At 45.2% G+C, this 27,842-nt stretch overlaps 1 long non-coding RNA gene across 1 annotated transcript; it reads left to right on the top strand.

Annotated features, from left to right (window-relative positions):
• The first annotated feature begins 1,229 nt into the window (after window positions 1-1,229).
• Window positions 1,230-26,607, top strand: LOC140219326 (uncharacterized). The gene is made up of 3 exons (XR_011895520.1): window positions 1,230-1,313; window positions 4,295-4,376; window positions 26,491-26,607. It is a non-coding gene; the product is annotated as an uncharacterized lncRNA (long non-coding RNA).
• Window positions 26,608-27,842: the final 1,235 nt, after the last annotated feature.

Raw genomic sequence — 27,842 nt, 5'->3', positions numbered from 1 at the left:
CGCCAGACGCTTTAAGAGGAAGCTTTAGCTTAGGATCTCGTATCAAAGTACGCAGTAATGAAAAAGGTTTCTTTGATGCGAAAGCACCAAATGGTCCATTGAGGGAAAAATCCGGCGTCGCTAGCACAAAAATGGCTCCGAAATTCCCATTGGCTGTGACACCACGTCACGTGCGTGCTTCGAAGAAGCAGAGCGGGTGAAAGCGCACCTGCGTAGCCACGTCACATTCTCAAGCCTGTGTTAATCACGTGTTCCTTGTCCGCACAAGCTCTCGCTTGCGTTCTAATTTACCGTTAGTAATCACTATAAAGAAATTATTGTATAAAACAACAATAAATTGAAAAGGAAAAACGTAGGCGTTAATAATTTTGGAATCTAGGACCCATTCGTCAAAAGCCTGGTGTCTTACCCACGGGGATAATTCAGCGCAGCCTAGATAGGCTTGTGCACTTTGCTTTAGGACAATTATGTTGCTTCGACCAAAATTTCATTGCCAACCCAGCTATGACGAAAACAGTGATGGTAAAATCAGCGCGACTTACTTGGTAGCGCCCCATCAGATTTTAATGCAGTCGGGCATGGTAGGATGACGTCACGAATCGAGGTGCACCGGCCTTCTGCTATATAGGAGGCGTTGCCCAAGTGTCTGAACACTCTCGCTTGTCCACGAGGAGTTCATGACTCGAAGGACCGCTCAGCGGCGTTCAACTGGACAATAAGGCTTTCGCATTGAAAATTCACAGGAGTGCTTAGGTGTCCGCGGATACTTTTTCTTGATAACCACTGAAACAATGTTGACGAAATTTGCGGTATATAAACGTAAATAACTAAAACTGTTTACCTCTTTGAAGCAAACTTCTATTGAGGCTGTAATTTTTAAATGCGTAAGCGTTTATATGCTTGCGCATTTAGGTGGTGCTAAAAGTGGGTGTCACCAATGGTTACGGGTTTCTACCAATTGTAGAAACCCGTACTGCGGTATCTTCATAGTGTTGCACCCACATTCAGCGGATGGCCATCTCGATGTTCAGTCCCCATGTATGAATACGGTTCACGAGGGTTGCAATGTTGGCTTGTTGGTAGCGCTACTTGAATAGGTTTACGGTAGCGCGGTAGCATGATAGCGCTACGGTAGCGCTGTGTGTGTCCCTGTGTGTCATGTTTTGTCCTGTCTTATTCGCGCTACCATACGCGTATACACCATGATGCTTCAATTTCTGCTTCACTTTCAAGTCTGGTATCGCGGTGCCATCGTCCACCGGGCCTGTTGGCACCACGCACGTTGCCAACTGTTATCTACTTCTTTCATCAAGGTATACTTTGTTTATATAGGGCAAAGTGCATCTCAATGAATATGCCTTACTAGCCGAATTCATGCCAGTTACCTTAACAAACGGCGAAGGCAATATTGAAAAGGCTTCAAAAAAGAACCACAGGTTTTCAGAATATTTAAATGGCCTACTGAGGTTACCTTCATCCATTTGCGGTGTTAGTCAACAGGTGTAGGGCGTTAAAATCGAAAGACGAGACGGTTTGATAGAAACAATATTCATCGACAATTAAGGTGCCTACGATAACACCAAGTACAATGATATCCTTGACACACTAGACGATTTTGGTGTCGGTGGCTCCCTACATGCATGGATTGAAGTATTTCTTTCCGTGCCGGAAAGGGAAACAGGAGCGAACCCAAGATATTAAGTAGCGTGACAAAGTCCTTCACTCGAAATAAAGTGTGGCAGGCAGGCCAGCATGGAGACTTTGCGAGTGAAATACCACATATACGGACATATTTCAAGAGATGAGGCACAAAAATAGCCTATGGAGTATGAATAGTCCGGTAAGTTTGCACATGTTTGCTAAACTGGATAATGATGAAATACGCGTAATATTCCTGCCTTATTTACAGCCACATATATTTTACAATAAAAGACTTGTAAGGCGAAGCCATTCATGATATACAAGTTGTAGCTGCTCATCGAACGTAATGAGAACAAAAACAGCAATATCCATGAAGTATGAAAAAAAAAACATTACATATGTAGGTAATCTGCCACGTAACGCTTTCCTACTTGGCAGTTCAAAACGAAGCATAAGCACACTTAAGTACGCGAGAAAAATCAATGTTCTTTGTTGGTCAGAAACATTTTAACATATTTTAGAGGTTAGGTTGTCAATGCCTTAGGGGCATTCGATTTCCTTTGGCGAAGTAGGCACCTACTATTTATCGTATTGCCGTTCATAAATAGTTCGAATCTTTGGAGTCTTTCAGACCTGGGTACTGAAAAGATGCGCAGAACCTTTTAAACCTTGCAAGGAAGGAAGCCCATTGCAATTCATATACTGGATCAATTTGCTGCACAATAATTGGTTGGCCTTTAACATATAGTGCTTTTGAAAAACGATTTTGCCCACTGCTCGCTTTGGGGCCATAGAAAGTTTCGAAAATTCTGAGCACCCATTTTTTCAGAATAAAGAGTTTATTATTTCTGGTCGACAACGTTGATCCCCATAAAAGCGGGCAGTAAGAAAAAGTCGAGAGTAGAGGAGAGTATAGTAGAGTGTGTTTTTAATCCACAGCAACAATAATGAATTTAAATTTTACGTGCACCCAATGCTTATACTTAATTCGGCCTAATTTTGCTAATAGTACTTACGGATCAAATTGTCCATTGCGAGAAAAATCTGGCACCTCTAGCACAGAAACTGCTCCTAAATTCGCACTCGCTGTGAAACCACGTGTCAAAGCCAGTGGGAATAATAATTCAACTTAAATGATGTTATTGAGATGGGCGAAAAATCATGACGAGAACCTCAGCTTGCGACATCGATTATTGCCAAATTTATCTGCCATTTCTACGAGGAAGTGCACCTTCTTCAATGCTGCATTGGTTTCAATGCTTACTCTGGCAGTAAATATAAACGCACATGCAAACGACATTTGCTCAGTGGCATACACAGTCTCTTGAACACCATAGTGGAGATGGTTATAACCAGTAGCAAACAAGACGCCCTAAAATACTTGTCGGAACGACTTGCAGTTTACACTAGACAGGTATGGCTTCCTTGAGTTCATGCAGAAATATATGGCAGTATACCTGTTCATTGTCCGCATATTACTTCTGGGTCGGCATAGCGAATATTTCGATCTCATCATAGGCCGCATTTCGATTAGATGTTCAAGCTGAGAAAGCCCCCACTTAAATGCTTTACAGGGGGAAAAAAGCCAGTGTTAAATGTTAGCCTCCAACATTGCCGAACTAATTCACTTCGCTCGGCAAATGCTTAAGAAAATACATTTCAGTGTCTACATGGCAGGCCCAATTTGGGACGTAATAAAGAACCTCTGGAGACTGATGCAAGATGTGGCTTCCGTGATTTTACAATAATGGAGATAGTTCTTTTTCTTTTTTAAAGCCTAAACAAACTGCCTAATCACTTATGTGATACGTGGCTTGAAATCAAATCACTGAACTGAAGAGGTACCTCCAATACCGACGCATCTCAACATTGCACGCTAGAACAAAATTTTCTATGCACCTAACTCAAATGATAGGACAACAATTTGGTGCGCGGAGTATCATTTTGTGTGCTGTCGTACCGGAGGTTTCTGGCCATATCAGCCGTTGAAACAGCCTTTATTGCAATCGCTGCCATGCACTACACTCTAGCGCGCACATTATACGTCTGAAAAACCTGCAAGCGGGAGTAACGGCCTTTAACCGTTTTTCTGGCAGTTCGTGGTACTACGCCATTCCTACAAGACTTTGTTTTGTGACCATGGAGCTACTAGATGTATGCGGCAAGTTATATGGGTAATATGTTAATATCTACAATGCCTACGACTAACCCCAAGACAGAATATTGTATATATATATATATATATATATATATATATATATATATATATATATATATATATATGTATATAACCAGCTAGCCAAACAAATAACTCTTTTAGGATAAATATACTGCTGGGTTGATACGAAACACCGCGAATATCATGCTCATTCTAAAAACTTTGTTATTGTTTCCTGTCACATCTCTTTCATTCAATTTTTTACTTCACCAGCTCGGCCTAGTGTATTTGGGCTAACAGTTCTGACCAACATATTTGCCATTCTACAACTGAATCGGATACTTAATTAGTAGACGTGGCGTTTTTGAAAACGAAGGACATTGCGATAAACTATATTAAACTTGTTTTCAACTATAAAATTTAAGTAGAATGGCCAATAGAATATTTTGACTCAAAGTCAAAAATATAAATATTCACCTCTTTTCTTTCTGGCAGAAAACGTGGTGTTGAAGAAGCCGCAAAGCAACAAAGCGAGAGCAGTGAGCTTCCAATTCATAACTGGCTATGGTGAGTCCCTGTAAGTAGGAAATTTTTTTAGTTCTCACTGTTGCGTTGCAACGTAAAGCCTAACCGTTTATTATAGGCTCTGGTGGTCAAGAGCCTTACAGTTTATTAAATAAGGAAGCTAATTATGAATGTGCAATCATATGTTTGTTGCAAGCGAAGTGATCTATGTCCGCAATCATCCTTTCTGGTTTGTGTTCTGCTCAATAAACCACTGAAGGTAAGCCGTATGCAATGTCTACAGGGAGTGGTCAAGTGGACGACGTTCTTGCTGCAAATACATATGAGTTAAATAATAAAAGGGGGGGGGGGGGTAACAACATACACGGTATACAAATCGGAGTGTATGCTAAGTTTGTGGCGGTATGAGAAATGGAATAATTTTTAGGGCACGTACAAATACCTACCTCTCCACACACAATCGTTGCTCTATGTTAGCAACTCTTCTTGACGCCTGCTAACTGTGGCTATCTTAACCGAAACGTTAGTTTACCTGAATATATCATTTGCATTCTGCATTGTTAACGATAATAAACCTTGCACTGGCCCAGAAAAAAGCTGGAATGCTTGCAAGTATTTTATTGTTATCGGTGTTTGAGGTGGATGGCTACGGATCTATCGGAGAACGAGAACAAAAAAAATTGCTTCTCTTTTTGTGTCTATTATATCAAAACGTTAAAAAGCTATTTGCGTGTTTGGTGTTGCGTCCTTTTCTTGTGCATTGATATCATTTTGTCCTTGTGAGATGATATCCTTTCTCACCCAATGAGGCAAACAATATACAGTAAAGATAATTGAAGTGACTTTCTCTCGTGCCACGCTTGATATATGAGAGTTGTATAACTTCTGAAAGCTTTTGACGGCACTTGCACCTGCGGTACTTGCTGAATAGTACCAATGTGATTTGTGGGCTAAAAGTAAACCATGTATTGATAATTTTATTTGAAAACTGAAGAATCGTACTACAGTAAGGAGGATTTTCTCAGAGGCAGTATGACGTACAGTTGAACAGAAATGCACGATGCCCACTGCTGCCGCTGCGAATTTGACAAAACGTCCACTGTTAGTCTAATGTAAAATCTGAATGCTGGGTGTTTTATTGATTTTACTGACATAAGAAAACGTCGTAATAATGTCGAATGTTGTAAAAATTCTCCATATTTTGTTCTTTGCGTAATATTCTTCCTGTTCTTACGACAATGGCACATCTACGTGGTGCCTCTCAAGTTATTTCACATGTCTTCCGCAGTTATTGGTGTTCCTCAAATAATTAATTTAGCAATTTTTCTATGGAGCCTGTTGTGGTAAACTGCGTGGCATAAATCCCTAAAAAAATTGGCTCACTACATTGGATGACGCATTAAACCTTGATCTGTGTATAACACCAGCTGTAACGTAACCTATTCAATGAAGGGTTTGTACATAGTATACAAGCACAATCGCAAGTGCTCATGTTTGTGAAAAAAGAACACATGAAGCGAATGGTTAGGCAACGAAAACCTGTTGAAATGGGATGCATCTACGGCATTGGAGCTACACTAAAAACATTTATGGGTCAAATCATTTTGGAGGTCGGACAGTTGTCTTCACTTCTGGCACTGACGCAAGAATTGTAGCCCTAATGCAAGCTGACACTAGAGGGGAAGAGGAGAGTCAGGGTGATGGGGATAAAGAGGATGCAGAATTGAGTTTAGTGAAATACATGAAGAGCCTCGGAGATTGGAAAGAAAAAGACGAGAGTATCATTGGTAGCTGGTTTCGTAGCATTTTCATATGACTAAGGAACTGGTTAAGTGAAAGCGGGCTACTCATCGGCCGAGTTAAAACATGGCCGAATTGTTGCACATATCATCCGCCCCGCTGTTGAGCCATCCGGTGCGCTTGCGTGCCATTAGCTGAATATCACGTGATATCGTTGGATTGCCAGTCAGCAAAATGCCTATTTCGCAGGAGATCCTATTGGAGGTGAGGGTTCAGCTGGCTTTGGAAGCGAAGAGTCAGTGGGAAAGATAGTGGGCAAGAAGAAAATCAGCATCGCATTAACCGACTGATCAAACAATATACATTTTAATCTGTTGTTAAGGAGCAACGAAGAGTGGCGCCAGTCAGAAGACGGGTATTTGGCGTGTAGAGGTGGAATCGGTCTCCGTATCCATTTCTTTTATGCATCATTCTCTCACTTGTAAATACTGTAAATACACATTTATATGTGACTTTTGCAACATAATAAATAGCTGCAGGTGCGAGATACCTACGAGGAGTAGTAGTAAATTTTAATGAGGATAAAGGAGGAGAGGTTGGCCTGGAGAGCGTGTCTCTAGCCTCCACTCCTCAATCACGAGAAACAACAATGGAGCTCCGCAGTGGTCGTCACCTTGGAGTGGGCACCATGACGGACGAAAGAGGACCCGACATAGGCAAACACACTAGCTGCTACTACCCCGACGGCTGTGCTGGCTCAGCCGCAGGATCCAGGAACCTTCTGCTGCTCCAAAGACTTCAACCTGGAAGACTGGATCGCCACGTATGAGCGTGTGAATGCCCTCAAAAAACGGCATCCGATGACTATGTTAGATAACATGGTCTTCTACCTACAAGGTACGGCGAAGGAGGGGTGTGACAACCACGAGGAAGAGTTTAACCACTGCAACACCAGCAAACAGAAGCAGAGGGACGGATTCCACTGTCCCGCCGGGCTGAAGAGCACCACCAAGAAAGAACTAGCGATCCGTGCCCAGACGTCCAAAAAAATAATAAGTTTGTTGCATCCAGGACGGCCTGGCTGTGTGACGTAAGGCCGACAGCAATATATCTGAGTAAGACAAGGTTCGGCATCTACTGAGGGCGATCGCTGACAATGCTTACCACTTTCTCATGTGCGAAAATAGTGACAATACAAGAGATCGAAAAAGAGTCTCAACGCGTTGAGCAGGCCAAGAGCCGCCACACTGCAACGCCGTTAACACGTTTGCCAAACGCACCAGCGACATCCTCTTGAGATGACAGGCTAGAAGTGCAGTGACCATCATCATCAGATCACCTGACACGACTTGGGGGCGAGAAGTTGAAGCCAAGGCTACTGCAACCGTTTTCCCCCCTCCAGTCAGCCGATCAACTCGCCTACATCACCCTTTGTGCAGGCAACAGTCCACGAAGAACTCGCTAATATTGGACGTCATTCTGTATGTGCCATTGCCACTGCACAGCTGTCCCATGCTGCAGGTCGATCGACTGGTCCGCGGTACCGTGCATGCTACACAAATCCAGGCGAGCAGCCTCCCGCGTACTTTCGGCCAATTTGTTTCGCTTGTTGGTGTATCGGTCACGTTGCTCGTCATTGTAACAACCGTACTGTCGCATCGCCTCTGGGACCTCAATTCCCCAGTCATTATCGCCCCACACTCAGCGTGCGGCGTTAGCGGCCTCCATCGACACGGCAACAGATTAACAGTGACGCTGTGCTCCTTGGAACAATTCCTCGTCGTCATTGAGACATCACCAGTGCCGTTCACCATCAGCTCATTGCCCACGCAGCTATCGTCGCAGGCACATCACCCAGTGTCCCCGATGCAGCCCTTACACCCGCCTCTGGAAAACTAAGCGATGCAGCTCTCGGAGGTGACGCTGCATTGACGACTTACACTGCAAAACCCTCTGATCACTTTGCCCACCAACCAGAACTTAATGGACATTTTAGTTGACCGCCTCAGTGTTCGAGCACTCGTTCACACTGGCGCGCAAGTATACGTGATGGGTGCCCCATTGCGGTGACGCCGGAACGAAGTTCTCACACTAGCTGCATTACCCGTTCTCAGCGTCACCGACGGAGGAACGCCTACGATGCTTGATATGAGCACCGCTCGCATTGGCATCGCGGGAACCTAACGACTGTTTTTTTTTTCCGTTTTGAAACAATGCCGTACGACGTTATACTCGGCATAGACTTTTTATTGTCCCATTCAACCCTCTTTGATTGCGCGTCTAGTGTCATTAACCTTGAACTGCCCCATGGATGCCATAGTCCAGCAGTCACACAACCACTGTTACACTCTCCCATAGGCATCCGCCAGTTGCCTCAAGCCACTACGTACTTCAGTCACTCTACTGTCGTTCCCATCTGTTCCTGAACGCGTCTATGTACTTTTTACCACCAATGAGATACTGCTTGAAAGAAATTTGGCCGTTCCTCATACGGTATTCACTGTTATAGGCAGCCTTCGCTCCCTCTCCTTAACTCTAACTGCTGACTCAAATTCTTTCGAGAGGCGTGTGTTTGGGCGACATCTAGCCTGTGAATGATTGTGAGATATCGGTTCTTGATGCCGACATTCGTGGCCCTTTAAAGGAGCCTCCCATTCAGCGATTCTTGCAAACTCTCACAAACGATCTCAGCAAGATGATTGCACCTGACCTCTTCAAAACTTACCGTGATATTTTTTGCCTTGATGGCCGCCCTTTAGTCCAGACATAGGCGATCACATATCACATTGACACCGAGACGCTAGTCTGACATGCCACCGGCCAAACCGTGTTTCACATACTGAATGACAAGTCATGCAACGAGAAGTTGATAAGATGTTGACTAAAGGTGTTATCTAGCCATCTTACAGTCCATAGGTGTCCCCTGTTGTCCTTGTCAAGAAAAAGAACAACAGTTGGCGTTTTGTGAGGATTACGGTCACTAAAACAAAATCACACGCAAGGATGTCTACCACTTTCCACATATTGATGACGCCTTGGACTGCTTGCACGGAGCCAAGTGTTTTCATCGAGAGACTTCCGATCACACTATTGGGAAATGTCAGTAAGTGACATGGACCCCGAGAAAACTGCCTTTTTAACAACTGACAGCCTCTACCAGTTCTAGGTTATGCCGCTCGGCCTTTTTAATGCCCTGGCAACCTTCGAAAGAATGATGCACTCCTTATTGCAAAGAAGGGGTAAGGGGCATTATGAATCCTTACCAACTAGCTCAGCTTTCCCTCGTTCTAAGGTGGACTCCTTAATTCGCAGCTATAGATGTTCCACATGTTTGTGTTATCCAGATGATATCATATCCTTTTCACTAACTTTCACGAGCCATCTAACATGTCTACCGGCTATTCTTGCTCTTTTCTGACTTGCCGGTCTGCAACTGAACTCATCCCAGTACCATTTCGAACGGCATTCAATTTCTGTTCTTCGCCATCTCCTCTATGCCGCTGGCGTTCCACCTGACCCTGACATGATTCCAGCGGTCGAGAACTTTCCGTTTCCGCCTTCCACGGCAGATGTAGGAAGCTTTGTGGGCGTGCGCTCGTATTTCAGTCGTTTTATCAAGAATTTCGCCGTAACCGCTCGCGCATTCACCGACCTAATTAAGAAGGACAAGCAAAGCCTTCTTTGCCCTCGTATGCTTGCTCACGGCTCCCCCATTGCTAGCTCATTATGATCCATCTGCCACAACTGAACTTCACACGGATGTCAGTGGCCATGGCATTCGGGCTGTTTTACTCAATGGCAGCGTACTCAGAGCGCCAGACGCCTCCTCTTGCCCGCCCCGAGGAACTTTTAAATTACTAAACAGGAGTGCATGGCGTTAATTTGGTCAGTTGCCAAATTCCGCCCCTAGTTGTACCGGCGCACATCTTCCGTAGTTACCGTACCCTACGCCTTATGCTGGCTCTGCTCACTTGAAGACACCACTGGACGATTTTGTTGATGAGCTTCCTCTCAAAGAATATTCATTTGGTATTTTGTAGAAGTCAAGCCAATTGCACAAGGAGACCGACTGCCTCTTCCGCCATCCTGTCGACCGCCCTCCTTATGATGCGCATGACATGGACTCTTGAGTCTTAGCCATTTCTGGCCAGCACGACATCCGCATTGAACCACGGCGTGATGGCTGCTTACGTTTTCTAATCCATCATCTCAATTCTGGACATTCAGAGCCTACACTATGCTTGTTGGTGCTCCGTCATGGCGTTTTCTACCGTCGCAGCTTACACCCTGAAGGACCAGAAGTTTAACTTGTTGTACCACGCCATCTACGGGCATCATTTCTTGAGCAGATATATGACACCTCTAATGCAGGCCACTTCGGCGTTTCGCGTACTTACGACCGCGTACGGCGCCGCTTCTACTGACCAGGCCTGTACCACTCTGTGCACCGCTACGTCGCAGCCTGTGCACTCTTTCAGTGCGGCGAAAAAATGCTGTGCTGCAAGCTGGACGTCTTCAGCCCATCGAAAAGCCTCCAGAAGCTTTGTTTCGTTTGGGTCTCAATCTTCTCGTCCCTTTTCCGAGGTCGGAATCTGGCAAAAAGGCAATCGTTTCGCTACTGATCACGTGAGCTCTGCAGACCAGCAGTGCAACTGAGGTGACAGATTTCCTTTCACATGACGGTATCCTCTATCAGGGCGCACTCAGGCAGCTCCTCACTGATCGCAGCCATACATTTTGTCCTGAGTAGTTCAAGACTTACTTCGCTCCAGTTTCATTTCATTTCAGTTATTTACTCTCAAGGTGGAACAGACATTAATGAGAGGAGTGGCTCTAATAGAAAAAAGAAAAAAAATGGCTAATGAGGCAGCACATGATCACAGATAGCCGGCTTGAACAAATCATCATCAATGATAGGGACGATAGAGGCGGGAAGGCGATGCCAGTGTTGACTTGTTTTAGGAATGAAGGCTTCGAGGTATGCATGAAATTTACACTGACGCACCCCAATCTCTTCATCATCAACACCGGATGCTGCTTTACCGCCCCAAGCACACGCTTCTTCTTTGTTGTATCTCGCTTTGTAAGTGCGTGTTCTAAAACATCCTGATCTCACTCCGAAAACTAAGGAGCTTCCCATTGAGTTATCATAAATTTTTTCTTTAATGATTTCATTTATCCTGTTAAGTAGTTACTCAAGCAGGATGCTTTTTCATTGCCGCCACCCGTGAGATTACCTCGGCCTCTCTAACTTTCCGCTTGACGTTATATTTTGCTGTGTTGCTCACCACACAGGCCGTATACTTGCGGGTAAGTTTCCTAGTTGTTTTCCTTCACTTTGAGGCAATCTAATTCCTGCAAAAATACCTGAATCCCTCTCCCAGACCATTTACTTTCTTCCATATTCCTTATTCGCACTTGATATTTAATAATACTGTGAGCGTCTGTCACTTCAAAGCTTGTCAAGCCCATATCACTCTGCACAAGTTCATTTGTGGACTCCCAATGCGAGGCGTCCCACTGACCTTTGGCTACTATAGAGTTGTGATTAAACCCGCGATTTCAAGCAAACAACGCTATTTGGAAATGCAAGTCCTGGAACGATTACGCCTTTCTACATATCCCACAGAACATAGTACTAATTTTATCCGTACAGCGCTGTGTTTCATTATGGCCGCATTTCTTTTCCCCTTTGCTATCATTGATTTTTTTCTGTGTTCCCATATATCTATTGCCTTTGCTTATCCATATGCGAAGGTTGTAATATCCTTTGGCCCGAGCTATTTCCAGGCCATTAATAGACACAGTTTTCAGTGAATACCACAACAAGTGATCTTTAACGTCCCCTTCCAGTTCGTTTCCATCTTCGTCAAGGACATGTTGTTGTATTGTTCCAGACTTCCTGCCTAATAAGTTTATGTGCTTCCAAGATATTGAAGGGGCAGCCTGCCTTTTTTCACGCATTTCTGACAGCCAACATTCACCTTCACCTTATATCTTTGCTTGAACCAGTATTTCAAGCAAATATATTTTTTCCTGGTATATTTCCCATTTTCTAGCTACTTCATCCGGCGGCAACTGCGCTTTTTTGCTTGCCTATACTCTCGGGATGCTTTCTGTCGTTTAGCGATGGCTTCTCGCATCTCCCTGTTCCACCAGCTTTTCGGTGTCTTTCTTCCCTTCCGACGAGCAAGTTGGTTCTCTTTTCGCAATTCTGTCGTTATTACACCAGTAAGGTCACTATATTCCCACTCTTTGCTCGGCCATTTGCCAATTTCTTCCTCGACTCTTGTGACTATATTTCTTATTCGCTCAGCGTTCAAATTTGCACTTGGCACTTTGTGCTCATTGCTCTATTTACTAATTACATATCGCACTTTTAAAATCAGGCGTGTATTGTCACTCCCTATGTTGCATAGCCTTCCCCGTCAATGACCATTTCTGCGAAATTATCATGAATTCCGTCTGTCATCAGACAGTAAACAATAGTCGACTGCCGCTTTCCCACTTCCCACGTGCCCTTCCCGTCACACTTAAGCCCTGTATTCAAGATAACAAGGGTATGTTGCTCGCAAATACCTGGCAGTGACTTCGCAGTGACTTCCCATCTAGATCCTGTAAGTGGGCGTTTATGTCACCTAATAAGATTATTTCGGCACCATTCACGGAACCCTTAATATCGGCACTTACACATTCCACCAACTCATGATTCTTGTCTCTGCAGTATTTTCCGGTCCGCAAGTATGTCACGCCCAGCCAAGTTTTCTTTCCACGCATTGTACATAAAAACCAGAGATGCTCTTCAAATTTTAAATTTGCTCTTTGGCATTTGACTCTCTTGTGGATGAGAATTTCAACTCCCCCTCCCTTCCTTTACAATTTTGTTATGTTGCAACTTTTCCAAACATGATTTTCAATCACTCTCATCTCTTCGAGCCTTTAAGGTGCGTTTCTGTAACCGCATACACCCCTATTTGTTCTCCATTCAATTACTCCTTAATCTCTACCCACTTTTCCTTTCTTCTGCCGCCTTGCATGCTTATGTAGCCTATTGCTTGGCAAGCTCTCTGTCGTGTTTTCCTCCTTTTTCTCTTAATGACGGCGATGCTATTTAGAGGTTCCTTTAGGGGACCTTCTTCATTTACTAGCTACACTGGCCTTCTTATAGTCCGTGGGCCTCCCAAAAAAGTAACCACGTAACCATGAAGTCACTAGCCCACTTCTGGTTGAAGCCTGTGATTGAGGTGAATCCCGTATTGTTGGAAACCACCACGCCTTCTTACTTTCTTGTTTACTTCTGCAACCTCGAAACGTTTATCTGGGCTCATTCTCCATATAGCCCCATTAGCAGCCAGTACGGTTCCTTGTACGTTACTGTCACGTACAGTGTCCTCAAGCACAGTGTACACCACGATCTGCACTTAAAGGGACAGCTCGCGCAAGTCGTCTAGCCTCTACGTCAAGCGCTGGGCTAGTCTTATCCCTTTTCTGATTAGGACGTCTTTAAAGGGAAGCTGAAGGATTTTCCAGAAGAAAATGAGTGAACAGCTGTACGTAATGGTTTGCAATACTCTGAATTCGAATATCACATCGAAATTGAGCGAAAGAAAGCGCAAAGAAATTTTATTTCGACGAAAAGTTTAGCAGCAGAATCTGTGCAGCTCGACCGCCTCGTTTGCGCTTGTGATTGGTCGAACGGCTCGTGACGTCAACAATGGTGTTCGTCCGGACCAACCGCTGCCGCTACCCATGAAGCACGGTGCAAGGTCGTTCGACGCAGTTGTTTTGCTGAGACGATAATGGTAAATTTCGAGAGCTTGCGTTTCTCTGAGGAGTTCGGCGCTGCTCATTACATGTACGAGCCAATTGCGAGGAGCCAGCCTCTCGAAGAAGCAAACGATGCTGGTAGCAAGCAGCTGTTTCGACGGAAACTAAAGCGAAGTGTAAGCATCTCCTCGTGTTGGAAATGTTCTTTTGTGAGTATGTTTTTTTGCAAAGCTGCATTCAGCGATCCAGTGAGTTCGTTTCCGAGCAAACAACTGTACTGATATGTTCCTACATGCCTCCTCGTAGAATGTAAGCGCGGATGCGATCGTCGGCATTTGTGCGCTGGCCCAGAGCGGTCGGCAGTCTACACAGACGGTTTACATGCGGGAAAAGTTTTCCGGCTCTTGCAGCACGTGACCTTCATCAGCGCGCCATCCGCACGCTACCCGTAACCGGAGCCGTCAAGACGGCGAATTTCGTCGGCTACGTGAGACGTCAGGTTTCTTTCAGCGCGCGAGAGAAGGCGGAGTGTAGCGTCCTGGCATGCGCTGGCTTTCAAACACATGCAAATTGTACAATTCCACTCGGTTATGGCAGCTGCATATAGGCTGTTTCACAACGCATGTGCGAATAGAAAATTAACGGTGGTTTGCGACCAAGCCTGCGTCAAGGGTGAGAGATAAACATGCACCTTCCATTCAGCGGGCTAACATGAAGCTAGCAGCAAATCAAAATCCAAGTTCGGACGAGTTCGTGTATTTATAAGGTCTTCCAAGACCAGTTACCATCCGTCCCACCACCCACACCCGTCCCGTCTTTATGTGTTCTGTCCCCGACCTTTTCGCTCTGCGTTTAGATAGCCCCCTAGCAGCAAGTCGTACTTCCACTCATTCACGCATAACTGATAAACTCTGGTAGTAATCATTGTCACGAAAGTGGTTAGAGCACAGCACCTTTGTTCTTTAGTGCTTGAAATTCTTTCGATTCACAGCGGCCTCCCACTTAGCTAAAAGCGTCTTGTCTTGCGAGAAGTAATGGAACATCAGAACATCGTCGCGGTCGCTGGTGTTCGTGCAACCGTAGGCTGCACAGAACGCCGGCTTGATCGGCCCACCACTTGAATTGATGTTGCGCACGTAAACTACCATACTACATACACACAAATGAATGCAGGGTCGAGCGAAGCAGATTATGACGGCACGCACGCAGAAACGAAGCATGGTCAGGCACGGTCGCGGAGACTGCGAAGGAGCGGAACACCAGCACTGACGTCACTACGCCGCGGTTTCCGGTCTCCGGAAACCGCGGCGGAGAAACAGCGCGATTTTAACCGACGATTGCGTCGCTCCTAAGGGAAAAATCCCCCCAATATCTTACCTGCATGGTTTATAAGGTTGCCACATTCGTATATGAGCGTCTTATTGAATTCGACAGACCCTTCAGTTTCCCTTTAACCCACCTGCTACTACGACAAGGTTGTGTCCATGCGCATTTTCCCGCGAGCTTTGCTTTTGCTCGTTCCATGACACCGCACAATGCCCTCACTGGAAATGTCCCTACCACCACACTTTAATTGCGTTTCACCCACTCCACAATATCTTCTGAGCGCTTAGCCCGCTTTGAATCACCGGTGATAATCACCGTTTCACTCTCTCCTATTGTCGAAGTGTGTCCCTACTTCACTTTATTCTTTTTCGTGTTATTCGGACTTGACAAGGGACAGTTACGCTTGCGTTCGTGCTTTTCCTTTGTGGCCACCTGAAGGTGGTGTAGCTCTTTCCACCTACCCCCTCCCCACGTTGCACACATTCCACGTGCTCTGCTGACACTCCCTGCAATGTCACGTTAGGAGTCTCTGTTCTGTTGTTACGACCATTGTCGTGCATGATGGCGGCCCTGTTCAGGTTTTTCTCGAATATTCTAACTCTTTTTCTACTGCTTTCTGTGCATCATACTCCAAATGTAACTCATTTTTGAGCTCTCAGAGCTGTTCATAAGCTCATCCTAGAAAGCCTCTATTTTCTTCAGCCTAGCACCGACATCATAGTGTCTGCTGATTGACTCAATATCCTCACCATTCTCAACCATCCTCTTGCCTACCTTGAGTGACCCCCAGCACACTGCACGTTTTACTGTCTTTCGTGCAATCTGTTGCACGTGGCTTTTTCTAATACAAACATCGAAGCTTTCCGAGCAAGTGCATTGTAGCAAATGCAAGATACGCACAGAATTGTAATCCTTAAAATGCTGGAAAGAAATTATCATAAATGTTTAAGAAGCAATAAATGCCGCAAGGACTTAAGGTATGCCACGTGTTCACACCTGTTCTAACACGCGGCCTCGCCCTGACTCTCGAACCAAAGCAATACTCCATATACGAATGCCCACACACTACAACAGCTGATATTCTTGCGACAATTCTTGCGACTTCCAAATTACTATTTAAAGGCTATAAAGACTTAAGATGCCATGCAGTTGCATGTGCTGAAACACGCAGCGCGAAATGACGCTGTGACTATCCTGCTACACCAAATATATACAAGACACACACGCGCACAAGAAAAAGAAGAAAAAAATGAAAAGGCCACTTACTATTTACTGGCTAAAAATCATCAAATGTAAAACAGATGCACGCGCAAAGCCTGCAGAAGAAATGTTTTTGTTGCCGGTACAGAGCGCTGGAGCAACACGTCCCTCTGTTACAAACTTCCTCCCGCTAATCCATAAAGCCCCTTAAACTTCTTAAAGTAGCGAGAATCTCCGCCTCCGCCTTCGCTCCTCGTTTCTCCTCCCTTTCACGCTCCCTCCTCGACCGTGGTGCCGCCTATTCCGTTCGAGCGTAGCATACGAAACAACAATAGATCACGGAAAATATGTTTCCAAGCCTGATTACGTTTCTCAGCGGCTGGACAATGAAAATAAGCTTAAAGAAATAGCCTGCAAAACTGAAGCGTTCAAAATGTCATTTTTCCCAAGAACCATAAGCCAATGGAACAAGCTAGCGTCCGGTGTCGCATCGATTCTCTCAAACGATGTATTTTCAAACTCTAAACGCCGACTGAAGTAAGATAGTGTTTTGGTGTGCATGTGCGTGTCTGAAATTGTTCCGGACACATGTTTTGTTTTGCCTGCTTTTTTATTAGTTCTTTGTTTCGTGCCCCCCCCCCCCCCCCCCGCTGTAATGGCTACGGGCGCGGCGGGCATTGTGATAAATAAAAAAGAAAAATACACACACAATAGCAACGGCTCCAGCACGCGCTTCTCGCCACTCCGTGGACGCTTCTCAAGCGAAAATGGCGCTGAAGCACGACTGCAAACAAATGAAGCCGGCGCAGGGGCCCACGTGATGCTATCGGGCAGACGCCGCGTCGCGGAGCAGAAAAACGGCTATGCATTGCTTTCTGGGCTACCCTTCGCTATAGAATTGTTTCGTGGACCTCCACTGAAGCTTACCTTGGAAGGGGCTAGATTTGTTACAGCACCTTGGTCTCGTGACGGTCGTCAATTTCTGATTTCCTTCTACTAGAGAAATTCGTCGTGTGCTTCAGGTGCACGGTGAATTTGGTATTCTCATACTTTGAAGAAATGCTTACCAAACGATCGGGTACTCTTTTAACTGACAAAACTTACGCTATCGCTCATAAATACGACTTTTGCACTACAATGTGGTTTCTAGCCTCGCTTATCGGTCTAATGAATTAATACAACAAACGACACAAATGCGGCACATAGGCTCAAAAATAGTGCCGTGGCAACGAATATCAGTCAGGTACCAGGCAGAAGATTGACAACAAGCATTCAAAAACCTGTCAGAATGATAATCATAAAAATGCACTAGCTCCTAAGAAGCAGTTAAATAGAGCAACGTATATTTTAACGGGTGCATGATCAAAATGTGGGCTTGGTGACGTCAAAACATGTTATTCTTTAATAATGCAAAGTTTCCTTTAAAAAATGTGGCTGTGTAATGATCTGTGAAAATATAAATTTAGCTACAGCTTGACACAATGTGCAAAGTAGGTAGGTTTTCTTGCTTCAGCGAGGTAGCAGGCGCTTGTTTTGCACCATTGTTGTGTCGAGCATATCTCCAGTCCAAAATGAGACAGTGCAAAAGCTGCTGGCTTCGGAATACATTGCCTCTGTTTTTTAAAAATTGATGGACGAGCAGACAGAGAGCATGCATAGAAAGAAACCAATAACACGGGTGATCATGCGTTCGCAGAATAAGAATGTACGAAATTTGAACACTCCTAACAACTTTATCAAGGTACTTAACAAATTCTAAGACAGAACGGCGAACGTGTTTAAGTACATAGGACAGTAAAACGGCCCATAGTTGGACTGTGGGCTAAACTCCTCAGTATATTCGGTGAACAGTGCCCGGATGACCTATGAAGCAGCAACTTTCATGCTGATACTGTTGTCCTTAGTTTGCTACTTTCAGAGTAAACTAAGAGTCTGTGAATTTCTGTTGGACATTTCAATTCATTGAAGTGTGCTGGTTAAAATATTATTTCTTGCGGTTGAGTCACGGGGAGACGAGATGGTAGAACTGCTGTCTGAGCTGAAGAGCGCCATCTCAAACATTCAGACAGGTCTCTACCACGTGCAAGAAATGATCGCACACCCGCAGCTTGGCCTGGTCACCCTCAGCGCGAGAATGCTTAGGCTGAAGGGGACCAGTCACGGATCTTCGCCAAGCACATCTACAGCACAAGTCCCAAACTTGCACAGCGTCATTGCGTCGGGCGACGGAGGGTGCCATTGTGAATGCGGCCTTTCCGCAATCAATCCGCAAGCCCAAACATGAATAACGAAACTAACGTCCCAACAATGTGGCAGTGGAATTGCGCAGGATTCGTCAGCAAACGGGCGACCCTGCGACAATGTCTAAACAGCGTAAAGGACATGCCCCAAGTAATCACCTTGCAAGAGACGATCACATCATCACCCATCAAGCTCCCCGGTTTCCTAACGGTGACTTCCACTGAAGGGAGAACGGGGGTCGCTACTCTGGTCAGTAAAAAGTTCACGTGCCTTCAGCGAGACCTTGGTCCCGCGGACAATGGGGTCGAGTACGTCATGGCTGATTTCCTTGTCAACCCTCCTATGCAGCGCCTAAGAAAGAAAACTATCTTCATACTGAATGTTTACTGCAGACCCAGCATACACAGAGCCAGGGCTGGTTGTATTCTGAAGAAAGCCGTGCATTAGGCAGGCGGTCCATCTCTAGTCGCCATGGGGGATATTAATGCCCAGCATCAGGCTTGGGGCTATAGCACAATATGAAGAAGGGTAGAGAAACATGGCACACGGCAACGGAGAAGTATCTTACGCTGATAACCGGTAAAGACTTTCCGACCAGGAGAGGGAACACGGTGCGCCGAGATACGACTCCGTATCTTACCTTTGTCAATAACCTGGAAAACGCCAAGTGGTCGAACACAGCCATGGACCTCGGTAGCGATCACTGTATCATCAAAGCGGCGATCAAGGCTGCCCGTAACAAAACGAGGGCGTTTAAGTTGACTGACTGGGACCTGTTTCGAGCCAACCGCTCCGAGCGCGTCCTCAACGAGGTTAAGGACCTAGACTCTTGGTGCGACGAGATAAAAGAGGATGTGGATAGAGCCACCAAGGAGGTGACAACGTATCTGGAGGTCGATAGGATGGACAGTAGGGTCGCGCATCTGTTGTAAGCCAAGCAGGCACTACTCGCGAGATGGAAGGCTCAGCGCCATAACAGAAGACTACGCAAGAAAATTTCCGAAATCGACAAGACGACAGAGGCTCATTGGAAGGTTCTATGCAAGCATCAATGGGACGAGCTGTGCGACTTGGTGGAGGGCCAGCTCAAGAACGCTAAAAGCTGGAGTCTCCTCAGCCAGCTATTGCACGATGGCAGCACCAAGTCCAATCAGAAGAGAGCTTTGGCGAAAGCTGTCCATTTGGCCACCGATTCGACTCCAGATGAGGCCGTCGCGGAGCAGCTCGTACACAAGTACCTGGCGGCCGCGGATGATCCGGTGCCCCCCCCCCCCCCTCCCCCAGTTTCGCGAGTTAGAAGCCTAGTTATTGACCTACCATACGCGGTTTGGACAGTGACTATGGCATCTGGTATAACAGAGATGTGCTCTGACTGGTTAAGGACCTGCCTAGAGATCACGCGATAGACACCGCCACTTTAACGACGGACGACCAGACCAGTGTCCAAGACGTTGTTCTCCATTCAAAAGGACTGAGTAGACAGGTGAAAAAATGCAGGTTATTGGTTAGTGTCATGTCCCTGCTCGCTATGATGGTCAGTGTACAGTTTTACCTGTTGTTGTCAGTGACGGTGAGCGCAATCTGCCTATTCTAGGTAGAAGCTGGCTTGAGAGGTTACAGCTTAGCTGGAAAGCCCTGTTAGCTTTGAGCGTTGAAGACAAGGATTTGAAGCTGCTTTCGAATTACCTGCGCGTGTTTTCTTCCCCTTCGGTAGCTCTTAAGGACTACGAAGCAAAATTGGTTCTGCACCCAAAGTACACCCCTGCATTTTTTAAATCCCGGCCGGTACCCTTCGCACTGCGAGAAGCAGTCGTAAAAGAGCTCACTGACCTTGAAAAGGAAGGTGTAATCGAGCCTGTAACTCAGAGCGACTGGGCAACGCCACTCGTAGTGGTCCCCAAATAAAGGAAGGTGACAAAGTGAGGTTGTGTGGCGACTACAAAGCCACGATTTATCGTGTCCTAAAAACAGATCACTAGGCATTGCCCCTACCAGAATACTTGTTCCGTGCAGGTTGTGAGGCAAAATGGTTTTGTGTACTCGATTTATCATCAGCATATCAGCAGCTGAAGCTTAGCCTGTAGCCCAAAGCGGTTGTTAGAGTAAACACACACCAGGGGCTCTATCGCTACAACAGACTTCCCTATGTTATAGCAAGTGTTCCGGATTTGTTCTAACGCTTAATGAATACAGTCTTGATGGGCATTAAGAATGTAGGTTGCTACATTGACGATGTGATTGTAGCTGAACGGAACATAGACGAGTGTGAAGAAACACTTGAGCTAGTTTTAGATCGACTGAACGAGTACAGCATTACCGTCAAGGAAGAGAAATGCAAGTTCTTCCCAAGTTCAGTGTCTTACCCGGGTCACACGATTAGCTCAGAGGGGATATATCACACTGAAAGCAAGGTGAAAGCAATCATCTATGGTCCTGAGCCTATGAATTTCACGAAGTTAACATCTTATCTAGGGCTACTGAACTACTGTAGCCAATTTTTAAGCAACCTAGCGTCGGTGTTAGAACCAGTGTACAAGCTACTTCGAAAGAGAGCGTTGTGTTTGGACGAAGAAATGCAGCGACGCATTTGAGGCCACGAAACAGCTGCTTAACAGCAGGGAAGCGCTCACGTACTACGATGTACGCGAGCCTCTGCGGTGAAATGTGATGCATCAGCGTACAGCGTTGGAGCTATTATTTTTCATGTGTTGCCGAACCGAGAAGAGCGCCCGATTGCATTTGCTTGGCGTACCATGACACCTGCAGAACAGAACTCTGCGCATTGCGAAAGAGAGGCCATGGATCTCACTTTTGTCATGCATAAATCCCACAATTCCTTGTACAGTAGAAAATTCGACTCATACACGGACCATCAGCCACTAATGGCAATTTTTGGACACAACAAAGCCACGCCGTCGCTAGCAGCGGCCAGACTACAAAGGGGGTCTTAATTATGTCTTCTTACCAGTTCACTCTGAAGTACACCAAGGGAACTGAAATTGAGGAAGCTGATGCTCTGTGAAGGTTGTGTAATCCTTGTTCTTCCAAACCATAAATGGCTGAATGTCAGTCTGTTTTCGAATGCACGCCGCTCACAGCACTAGACGTGTCAAAACAAGCTGCATGGAATGGCAACCTTAGCAAAGATCCCGAGTGCGTTAGAACGGGTTGGTCAGGAATTATCGTGGACGAAATCAAACCCTTCTAGGTCCGGCTTCTGGAACTCTCAGTCGAACAAAATTGTCTTACGCGGGGGAGAAGAGTAATTGTACGTGCGAACCTCAAGCCCATGGTGCTATCCTTGCTTCACGAGGAACACCCTGGGTCTAGTCGAATGAAAATGTTGGCAAGAAGTTTTGTCCTGTGGCCCAGTACGGGGAGGGGGACAAAGCTATAGAGGAGTATATAAGGAAGTGCCGAGTTTGCCAATTATTACAACCGGCTGCTCAGCCGATACCCCTCCACCTGTGGCCATACCCGTCAAGGTGTTGGAAATGAGTGCATGTTGACTATGCGCGAAAGGTTAGTCAAAACTTTCTTGTTTTAGTGGATGCATGTTCCAAATGGTTTGATGTTTGGTATCTGCCGTCAAATACTACCTCTGAAGCTACTGGTAAGCTTCGGCGCCTTTTCGCAGTGTACGGGTTTGCCGAAGAGATTGTAAGTGACAACGGCCCACAGTTTGTGTCGCAGGAGTTTGCAACATTCTCGTCTCATAACTGTATGAAACATACTACGACTCCCCCGTATCACGCAAGCTCCAGCGGAGCAGCTGAGCACCTAGTTCAGACAACAAAGAAAGCTCTTTAAAAACAACTGTTGTCTCTTGCCGAACTTGGAAAGCAACAACCCTTGCAGGAAGGATTAGATTTTTATGTCTTACAGGAATATCATTCATTCTGTGACTGGGAAGACCCCAGCCGAGCTGTTTTTGAGGCGAAAGCGGCGCGTTAAGCTCTTATTTCGCAAACCGAGTTTTGTGTAAGACATGTGTGATAAATAACAGTGCAGTAGCAGCAAAGAGACAAGGACAGGGGCTGTGAACTTGCGTTCGCCGTAGGTGAAAGTGTTTGTGAAGTGCGTGCGCGGTGAGGGAACCGCTTGAGATGACGGCATAGTAGTGCAAATTGTGAGCCCAGCGGCCAATCTCGTGCGCGTGTAAGGCCAAGTTCGATTTGTGCACGCTAATCACCTCCGCCCCTATTTTACACGACGAGCCTCGCTTTCGCAGCATGCATCTCTGTCGAGTGAGCTTTAGTGACTGAGAGTCATCGGCAGGGCGAGTAATGGAGACCCTATGCCAAGAACAGACATCTGCCGGCACAAATGTACCGGTTTTGCCACCTACTTCGACAGTCAATTTAACTGTGCCACCCGATGCTTCAGAAGATTCGCCGGAGTCTTCACTGCCAGCCAAGGACGACGCTGTGGTGCCTCCACGCCGTGGCCAGCGTACGCATCGGCCACCAGATTGGTTCAGACCATCATACTTCGAGAAATGACTGTATAATGTTGTCTAAAGGTGGATGAGATGCGATATCGCGAGCGCCTAGCAAGCAGCTGTAGTGGTGGTCACTCCACGCTCCTGAAAATCTGCGCATGGCACGCTAGCAGCGGGCTATAAGAATACGATGCTCTGGGAAACAAACGGCTTCTTTCGGCTGGAACTTCGTTGTTGCTCGTCGTAGTTATCACAATAACACGGAGTTAAAAAGAGCAACGCGTGTTTAAAAGCATGTATGATGAAAATGTGAGTTTGTTGGTGTCAGAAGAAGTGCTTATTTAATAGCGCAATGTTTCCGAAAAAAAAATATGGCTGCGTAATGAAGTTTTGAGATATAATTTTAGGTGCAGCTTGGCACAATGTACAAAGTACGCATGTTTTTTTTTTTTTTTTTCTCAGTGGCTATGGTGTTAGTCTGCTGAGCACGAGGTCGCGGGATCGAATCCCGGCCACGGCGGCCGCATTTCGATGGGGGCGAAATGCGAAAATACCCGTGTACTTAGATTTAGGTGCACGTTAAAGAACCCCTGGTGGTCCGGAGCCCCCCACTACGGCGTGCCTCATAATCAGAAAGTGGTTTTGGCACGTAAAACCCCACAATTTAATTTAATTTAATGTTTTTTTTTTCGCTTCAGCGAGGTAGCAGGCGCTTCTTTTGTACCATTGTTGTGTCGAACATGTCTCCTGGCCGAAACGAGAAAGCGCGAAAGCTGCTGGCTTCGGAATAGATTGCCTCTCTCTTCTATGAATAGGTGGACGTGCGGAGAGACAGTATGCATAAAAAGAAGCCAATAATATGGGTGATCGTATGTTCGCATAAAACAGAAATGTACTGAATTCGAGCACTCGTGAGCAAAACGGCGAATAGCTGAACTATGGGCTAAACTAAGCATAGTTGTAAACAGTGCCCGGATGACCTGTGAAGCAAGAACTTTCGTTTGGATACTGTTGTCTTTGCTATTTTGGGGGTAAACTAATAGTATGTTCCTTTCTGTCGGAGGTTTCAATTTATTCAAGTGCTCTGGTTAAGAAATTATTCCTTGCGGATAAAGCATCCTCTTAACCGACAGTAATAAAAACAGTCACATGTTGATTAGCGTTCCATTATTTATTGATTGCTTTGTATAGTAAACATATTTGAATGTTTTCTCTTGCCGGCGAAGCGTGGACAGCCCAGGACGGCCCGCAGGACGCGAAATTGAGGCCGCCAATAGATAAGGTCTCCTCCAGGGCTGAGGAGGAAGCTGCCAAAACGACATAAACTGGTCACAGAGCGCAAAGCGACAGAAGCGCTTTCGGAGTTGCAAGAAAAATTACTAGAAGTATGCCTTATATTGACTGAGGAAGAAGGTTACAAACAATCTGCATCTCTAGCGATGTGATATGGAGAAAACTGTGAGCCCTCTCAGTGTGTTGCTTGCGTTTAATTAGAACCTTGGCGGCGTATACACGCGAAGCTAAAGTGTTTTCAGCATATGGCCACAGGCGAGGAACAGTGCTGCCATTTTAAAGGTATTATTCCAAGGTTTAACGACTTTGTTGTCTCTTTAGCGAAATATTTATCGATTCAGTCACGGGCGACTTATTTTACTAACACGACAGAACAATTATCATCATTTTAGTGGCTTCTACGTTAGGAAAGTCGCTTCACAAATAGGTTTCTAGCAGTGACGTTATTATTCCAGAAGTGCAAGTGGCCCAAATTGCTGCTTGTATGCTGCAATGGGTACGTAATCTTACGGACCAATGATTGCCTTTCTATTGGTGGGGTTCTCCTGGTAATTGTGCTTCACATGACGGTAATAAAATGCTTCACATTTACCAACTGAATGTTTCGCCATTTCCCTTAATATTTTCGATTGGCGAATGTTCTGAAGATTAGGAGTAACCATTTTACCGTAGGTAAATGCAATAAAGTGTATGCACAAATTTAGAAGAGAGCATGTGCATAAACACATATATCGACTGTACAAAAACAAACATATAGATTAGGCAGGGTTCGTTCATGTCAATTTCAACACACGAACTGCTTGTCTCGCGGATTCTGGGCGAATTATCACTACATGAAGCTTTAAGGGAAATGAAGGGTTAGAAGCTCAGCTATTGATCTACCATGCGCGGTTTGGAGCATGACTATGGCGTTGGTATACCAGAGATGCGCTCTGACTGGCTAAGGACCTACCTAGAGATCATGCGATGGGCACTGCCATGTTAACGAGGTACAACCAACCCAGTGTCCAAGTAATCGTTCTCCACTCAAAAAGACCTAGAAGCGCTAAATTTGCAGGAATAATCTCCTCAGTTGCCTTACATTTTTCGTGGACAAAATGAGGTTGCGTATCCGTCAATGCAATTTGCATTGTTTTGAGTCCATGTATGTACCTCTGTTTCGACACACACACACACACACACACATATATATATATATATATATATATATATATATATATATATATATATATATATATATATATATATATATACATATATACAAGCCATTCGAATCCTATATCAATATTCGTATCATAATTTTACACGTTTATTGTATTGAGTGAATTCCCACGGTGTTCTCTCTATCTTTTCTGTGACAGCGTTCAAGAGAACTCTTCGAAGCTGCCCTGATGTAAATACTCAAAAATAGGCACGTTTTTCTGCAGTACAAAACGACATCACGTTTCGCGAACAGCAAGCTGTTGCTTCAGCCAGTCATTGAAACAGGTTACCGTTGCTCTCCTCACCTGCGCACCTAGAGAGATCATTACTTGTAACACATATTGCATTGAATTCTGGGGTTTTACGTGCCAAACCACTTTCTGACTATGAGGCACGCCGTAGTGGAGGACTCCAGAAATTTCGACCCTATCGGGTTTCTTGACATACCCCAAAATCTAAGTACACGCGTGTCTTCGCATTTTGCCCCGATGGCATTGCGGCAGCCGTGGCCGGGATTCGATCCAGCGAACATATTGCATTGACAAAGTCGCTGAAGCACTTTTGCTAATATTCTGCGATCATGTGAAAATTACGTCATGCCGGTTTGCCAAGCGGCACACTACTATACCTTTCCAATATTAACAATCAGAATGTCCCATATCCTATAATCGCAGGGTTTTAGTATTATTAGGTGCAATTTCAGGGGAAGCATGCACAGTAGTGATGAGGACCGTTGGTAATTAAGCGGGCTGACATTTCCGCAGCGTTGAATATGATTGATGTGGAATCTCATGCTGCGACTGGTTCTCTCGAAACCGGCATCAGACAACTCATGACCTAATCGCGCTTAGTCAACTGCTATCTTGTACTGAACGAACCGCAGTTATAGAATGATTGTTTTCATTTTAGCCTTCAGGATTTCACAGTTTGCAGTTAAAATTATTTTTATTTGTAGGAACTTAAAACGTGGTGAAGAAAAGCTGCCCTGTCTCCCTGTCTGCCTCGCCCTTCACAATAGAATTGTTGCGTGGATTGCCACTGAAGCTCCTCTGTGACGGAGCTAGATTTTTTATAACACCGTGATCCCGTGACGGTAGTCAACTTCTGATGTTAATCTAGTGAATAAATTTGTCGTGTACATCAGTTGCACGATAAAACTGGTATTGTCATACTTTGAACACAAGTCTTATGCTTAACAAACGGATTCGGTATTCTTTTAAGTGACAGTACTAAGACTTTCCAAAATACAAAACCACTTTTGCACTACAATTTGTTGATAGGGTAGCTAACTGGTCTAACGACTTAGTATGACTAAAAAGACAAACGCGGCGGAAAGGTTACACACAAAAAAAAGGTACGGCTGACTATCATCTCACAAATAGCGCTGTGGCAACCAACATCACACAGTCTGGTGCCAGACAGGAGATTGACTACAAGCATTCAGTAACCTGTCAGAATTATAATTATACAAATATACTAAATCCTAACAAGGAGTTAAATAGAGCAACGCGTTTTTATGACGCACGTATGACGAAAATGTGGGTTTGGTGGTTTCAAAGGAAGTTCTTTTTTTAATAATGCAATGTTTCCAGGATAAAGAAATATGACTGTGTTATGACGTGTTGAAATATAATTTTACGGACATCTTGGCGCAATATACAATGTACGTATGCTTTTTTTTTTTTTTGCTTCAGGGAGGTAGCAGGGCGCTTGTTTTGTACCATTGTTGTGTCAAACATATTTCCTGGCCGAAACGAGCAAGCGCAAAAGCTGCTGGCTTTAGAATAGGTTGCCTATTTTTCCATGTTTAATAACCGATGTGGACGCAGCAGCAGCTTTTGCAAGATTCCTTTATTGCCCAGAAAACAAGGGTTTATGTAGGCACGATGTATCGCTTATCGGCACACGTGCGACGGGTTTAGCACGGAAGACATGCGCACAAGATAGCCAACTCAGCCACGTCGCTCTGTTATCACACTATGAATAGGTGGACGTGCCGAGAGACAGTATGCTTAGAAAAAAACCAATAACACCGGTGATCATATGTTCGCAGAAAAATAAATGTACCAAATTTGAACACTCCTATACAACGTTATGGAGGTATTTAAAAAAAATTCTAAGAAATAAACGGGAACTCGTTTAGGTGCGTAGGTGAGCAATACATCCAAACTCCTAAAGGCTAAACCCCTAAGTATACTTGTGAACAGTGCCCGGATGGCGTGTGAAGCAACAACTTTCGGGCTGATACTGTTGCCTTGGCTATTATTGCGGTAAACTAAGGGTATACGCATTTCTGTTGGAGACCTC

The sequence above is a fragment of the Dermacentor andersoni genome, chromosome 7 (genome assembly GCF_023375885.2).
Source record: "Dermacentor andersoni chromosome 7, qqDerAnde1_hic_scaffold, whole genome shotgun sequence".
Classification (NCBI taxonomy): Eukaryota; Metazoa; Arthropoda; class Arachnida; order Ixodida; family Ixodidae; genus Dermacentor; species Dermacentor andersoni.
The sequence above is the reverse complement of the archived record's forward strand: the minus strand, read 5'-3'. Positions and strand labels throughout refer to the sequence as shown.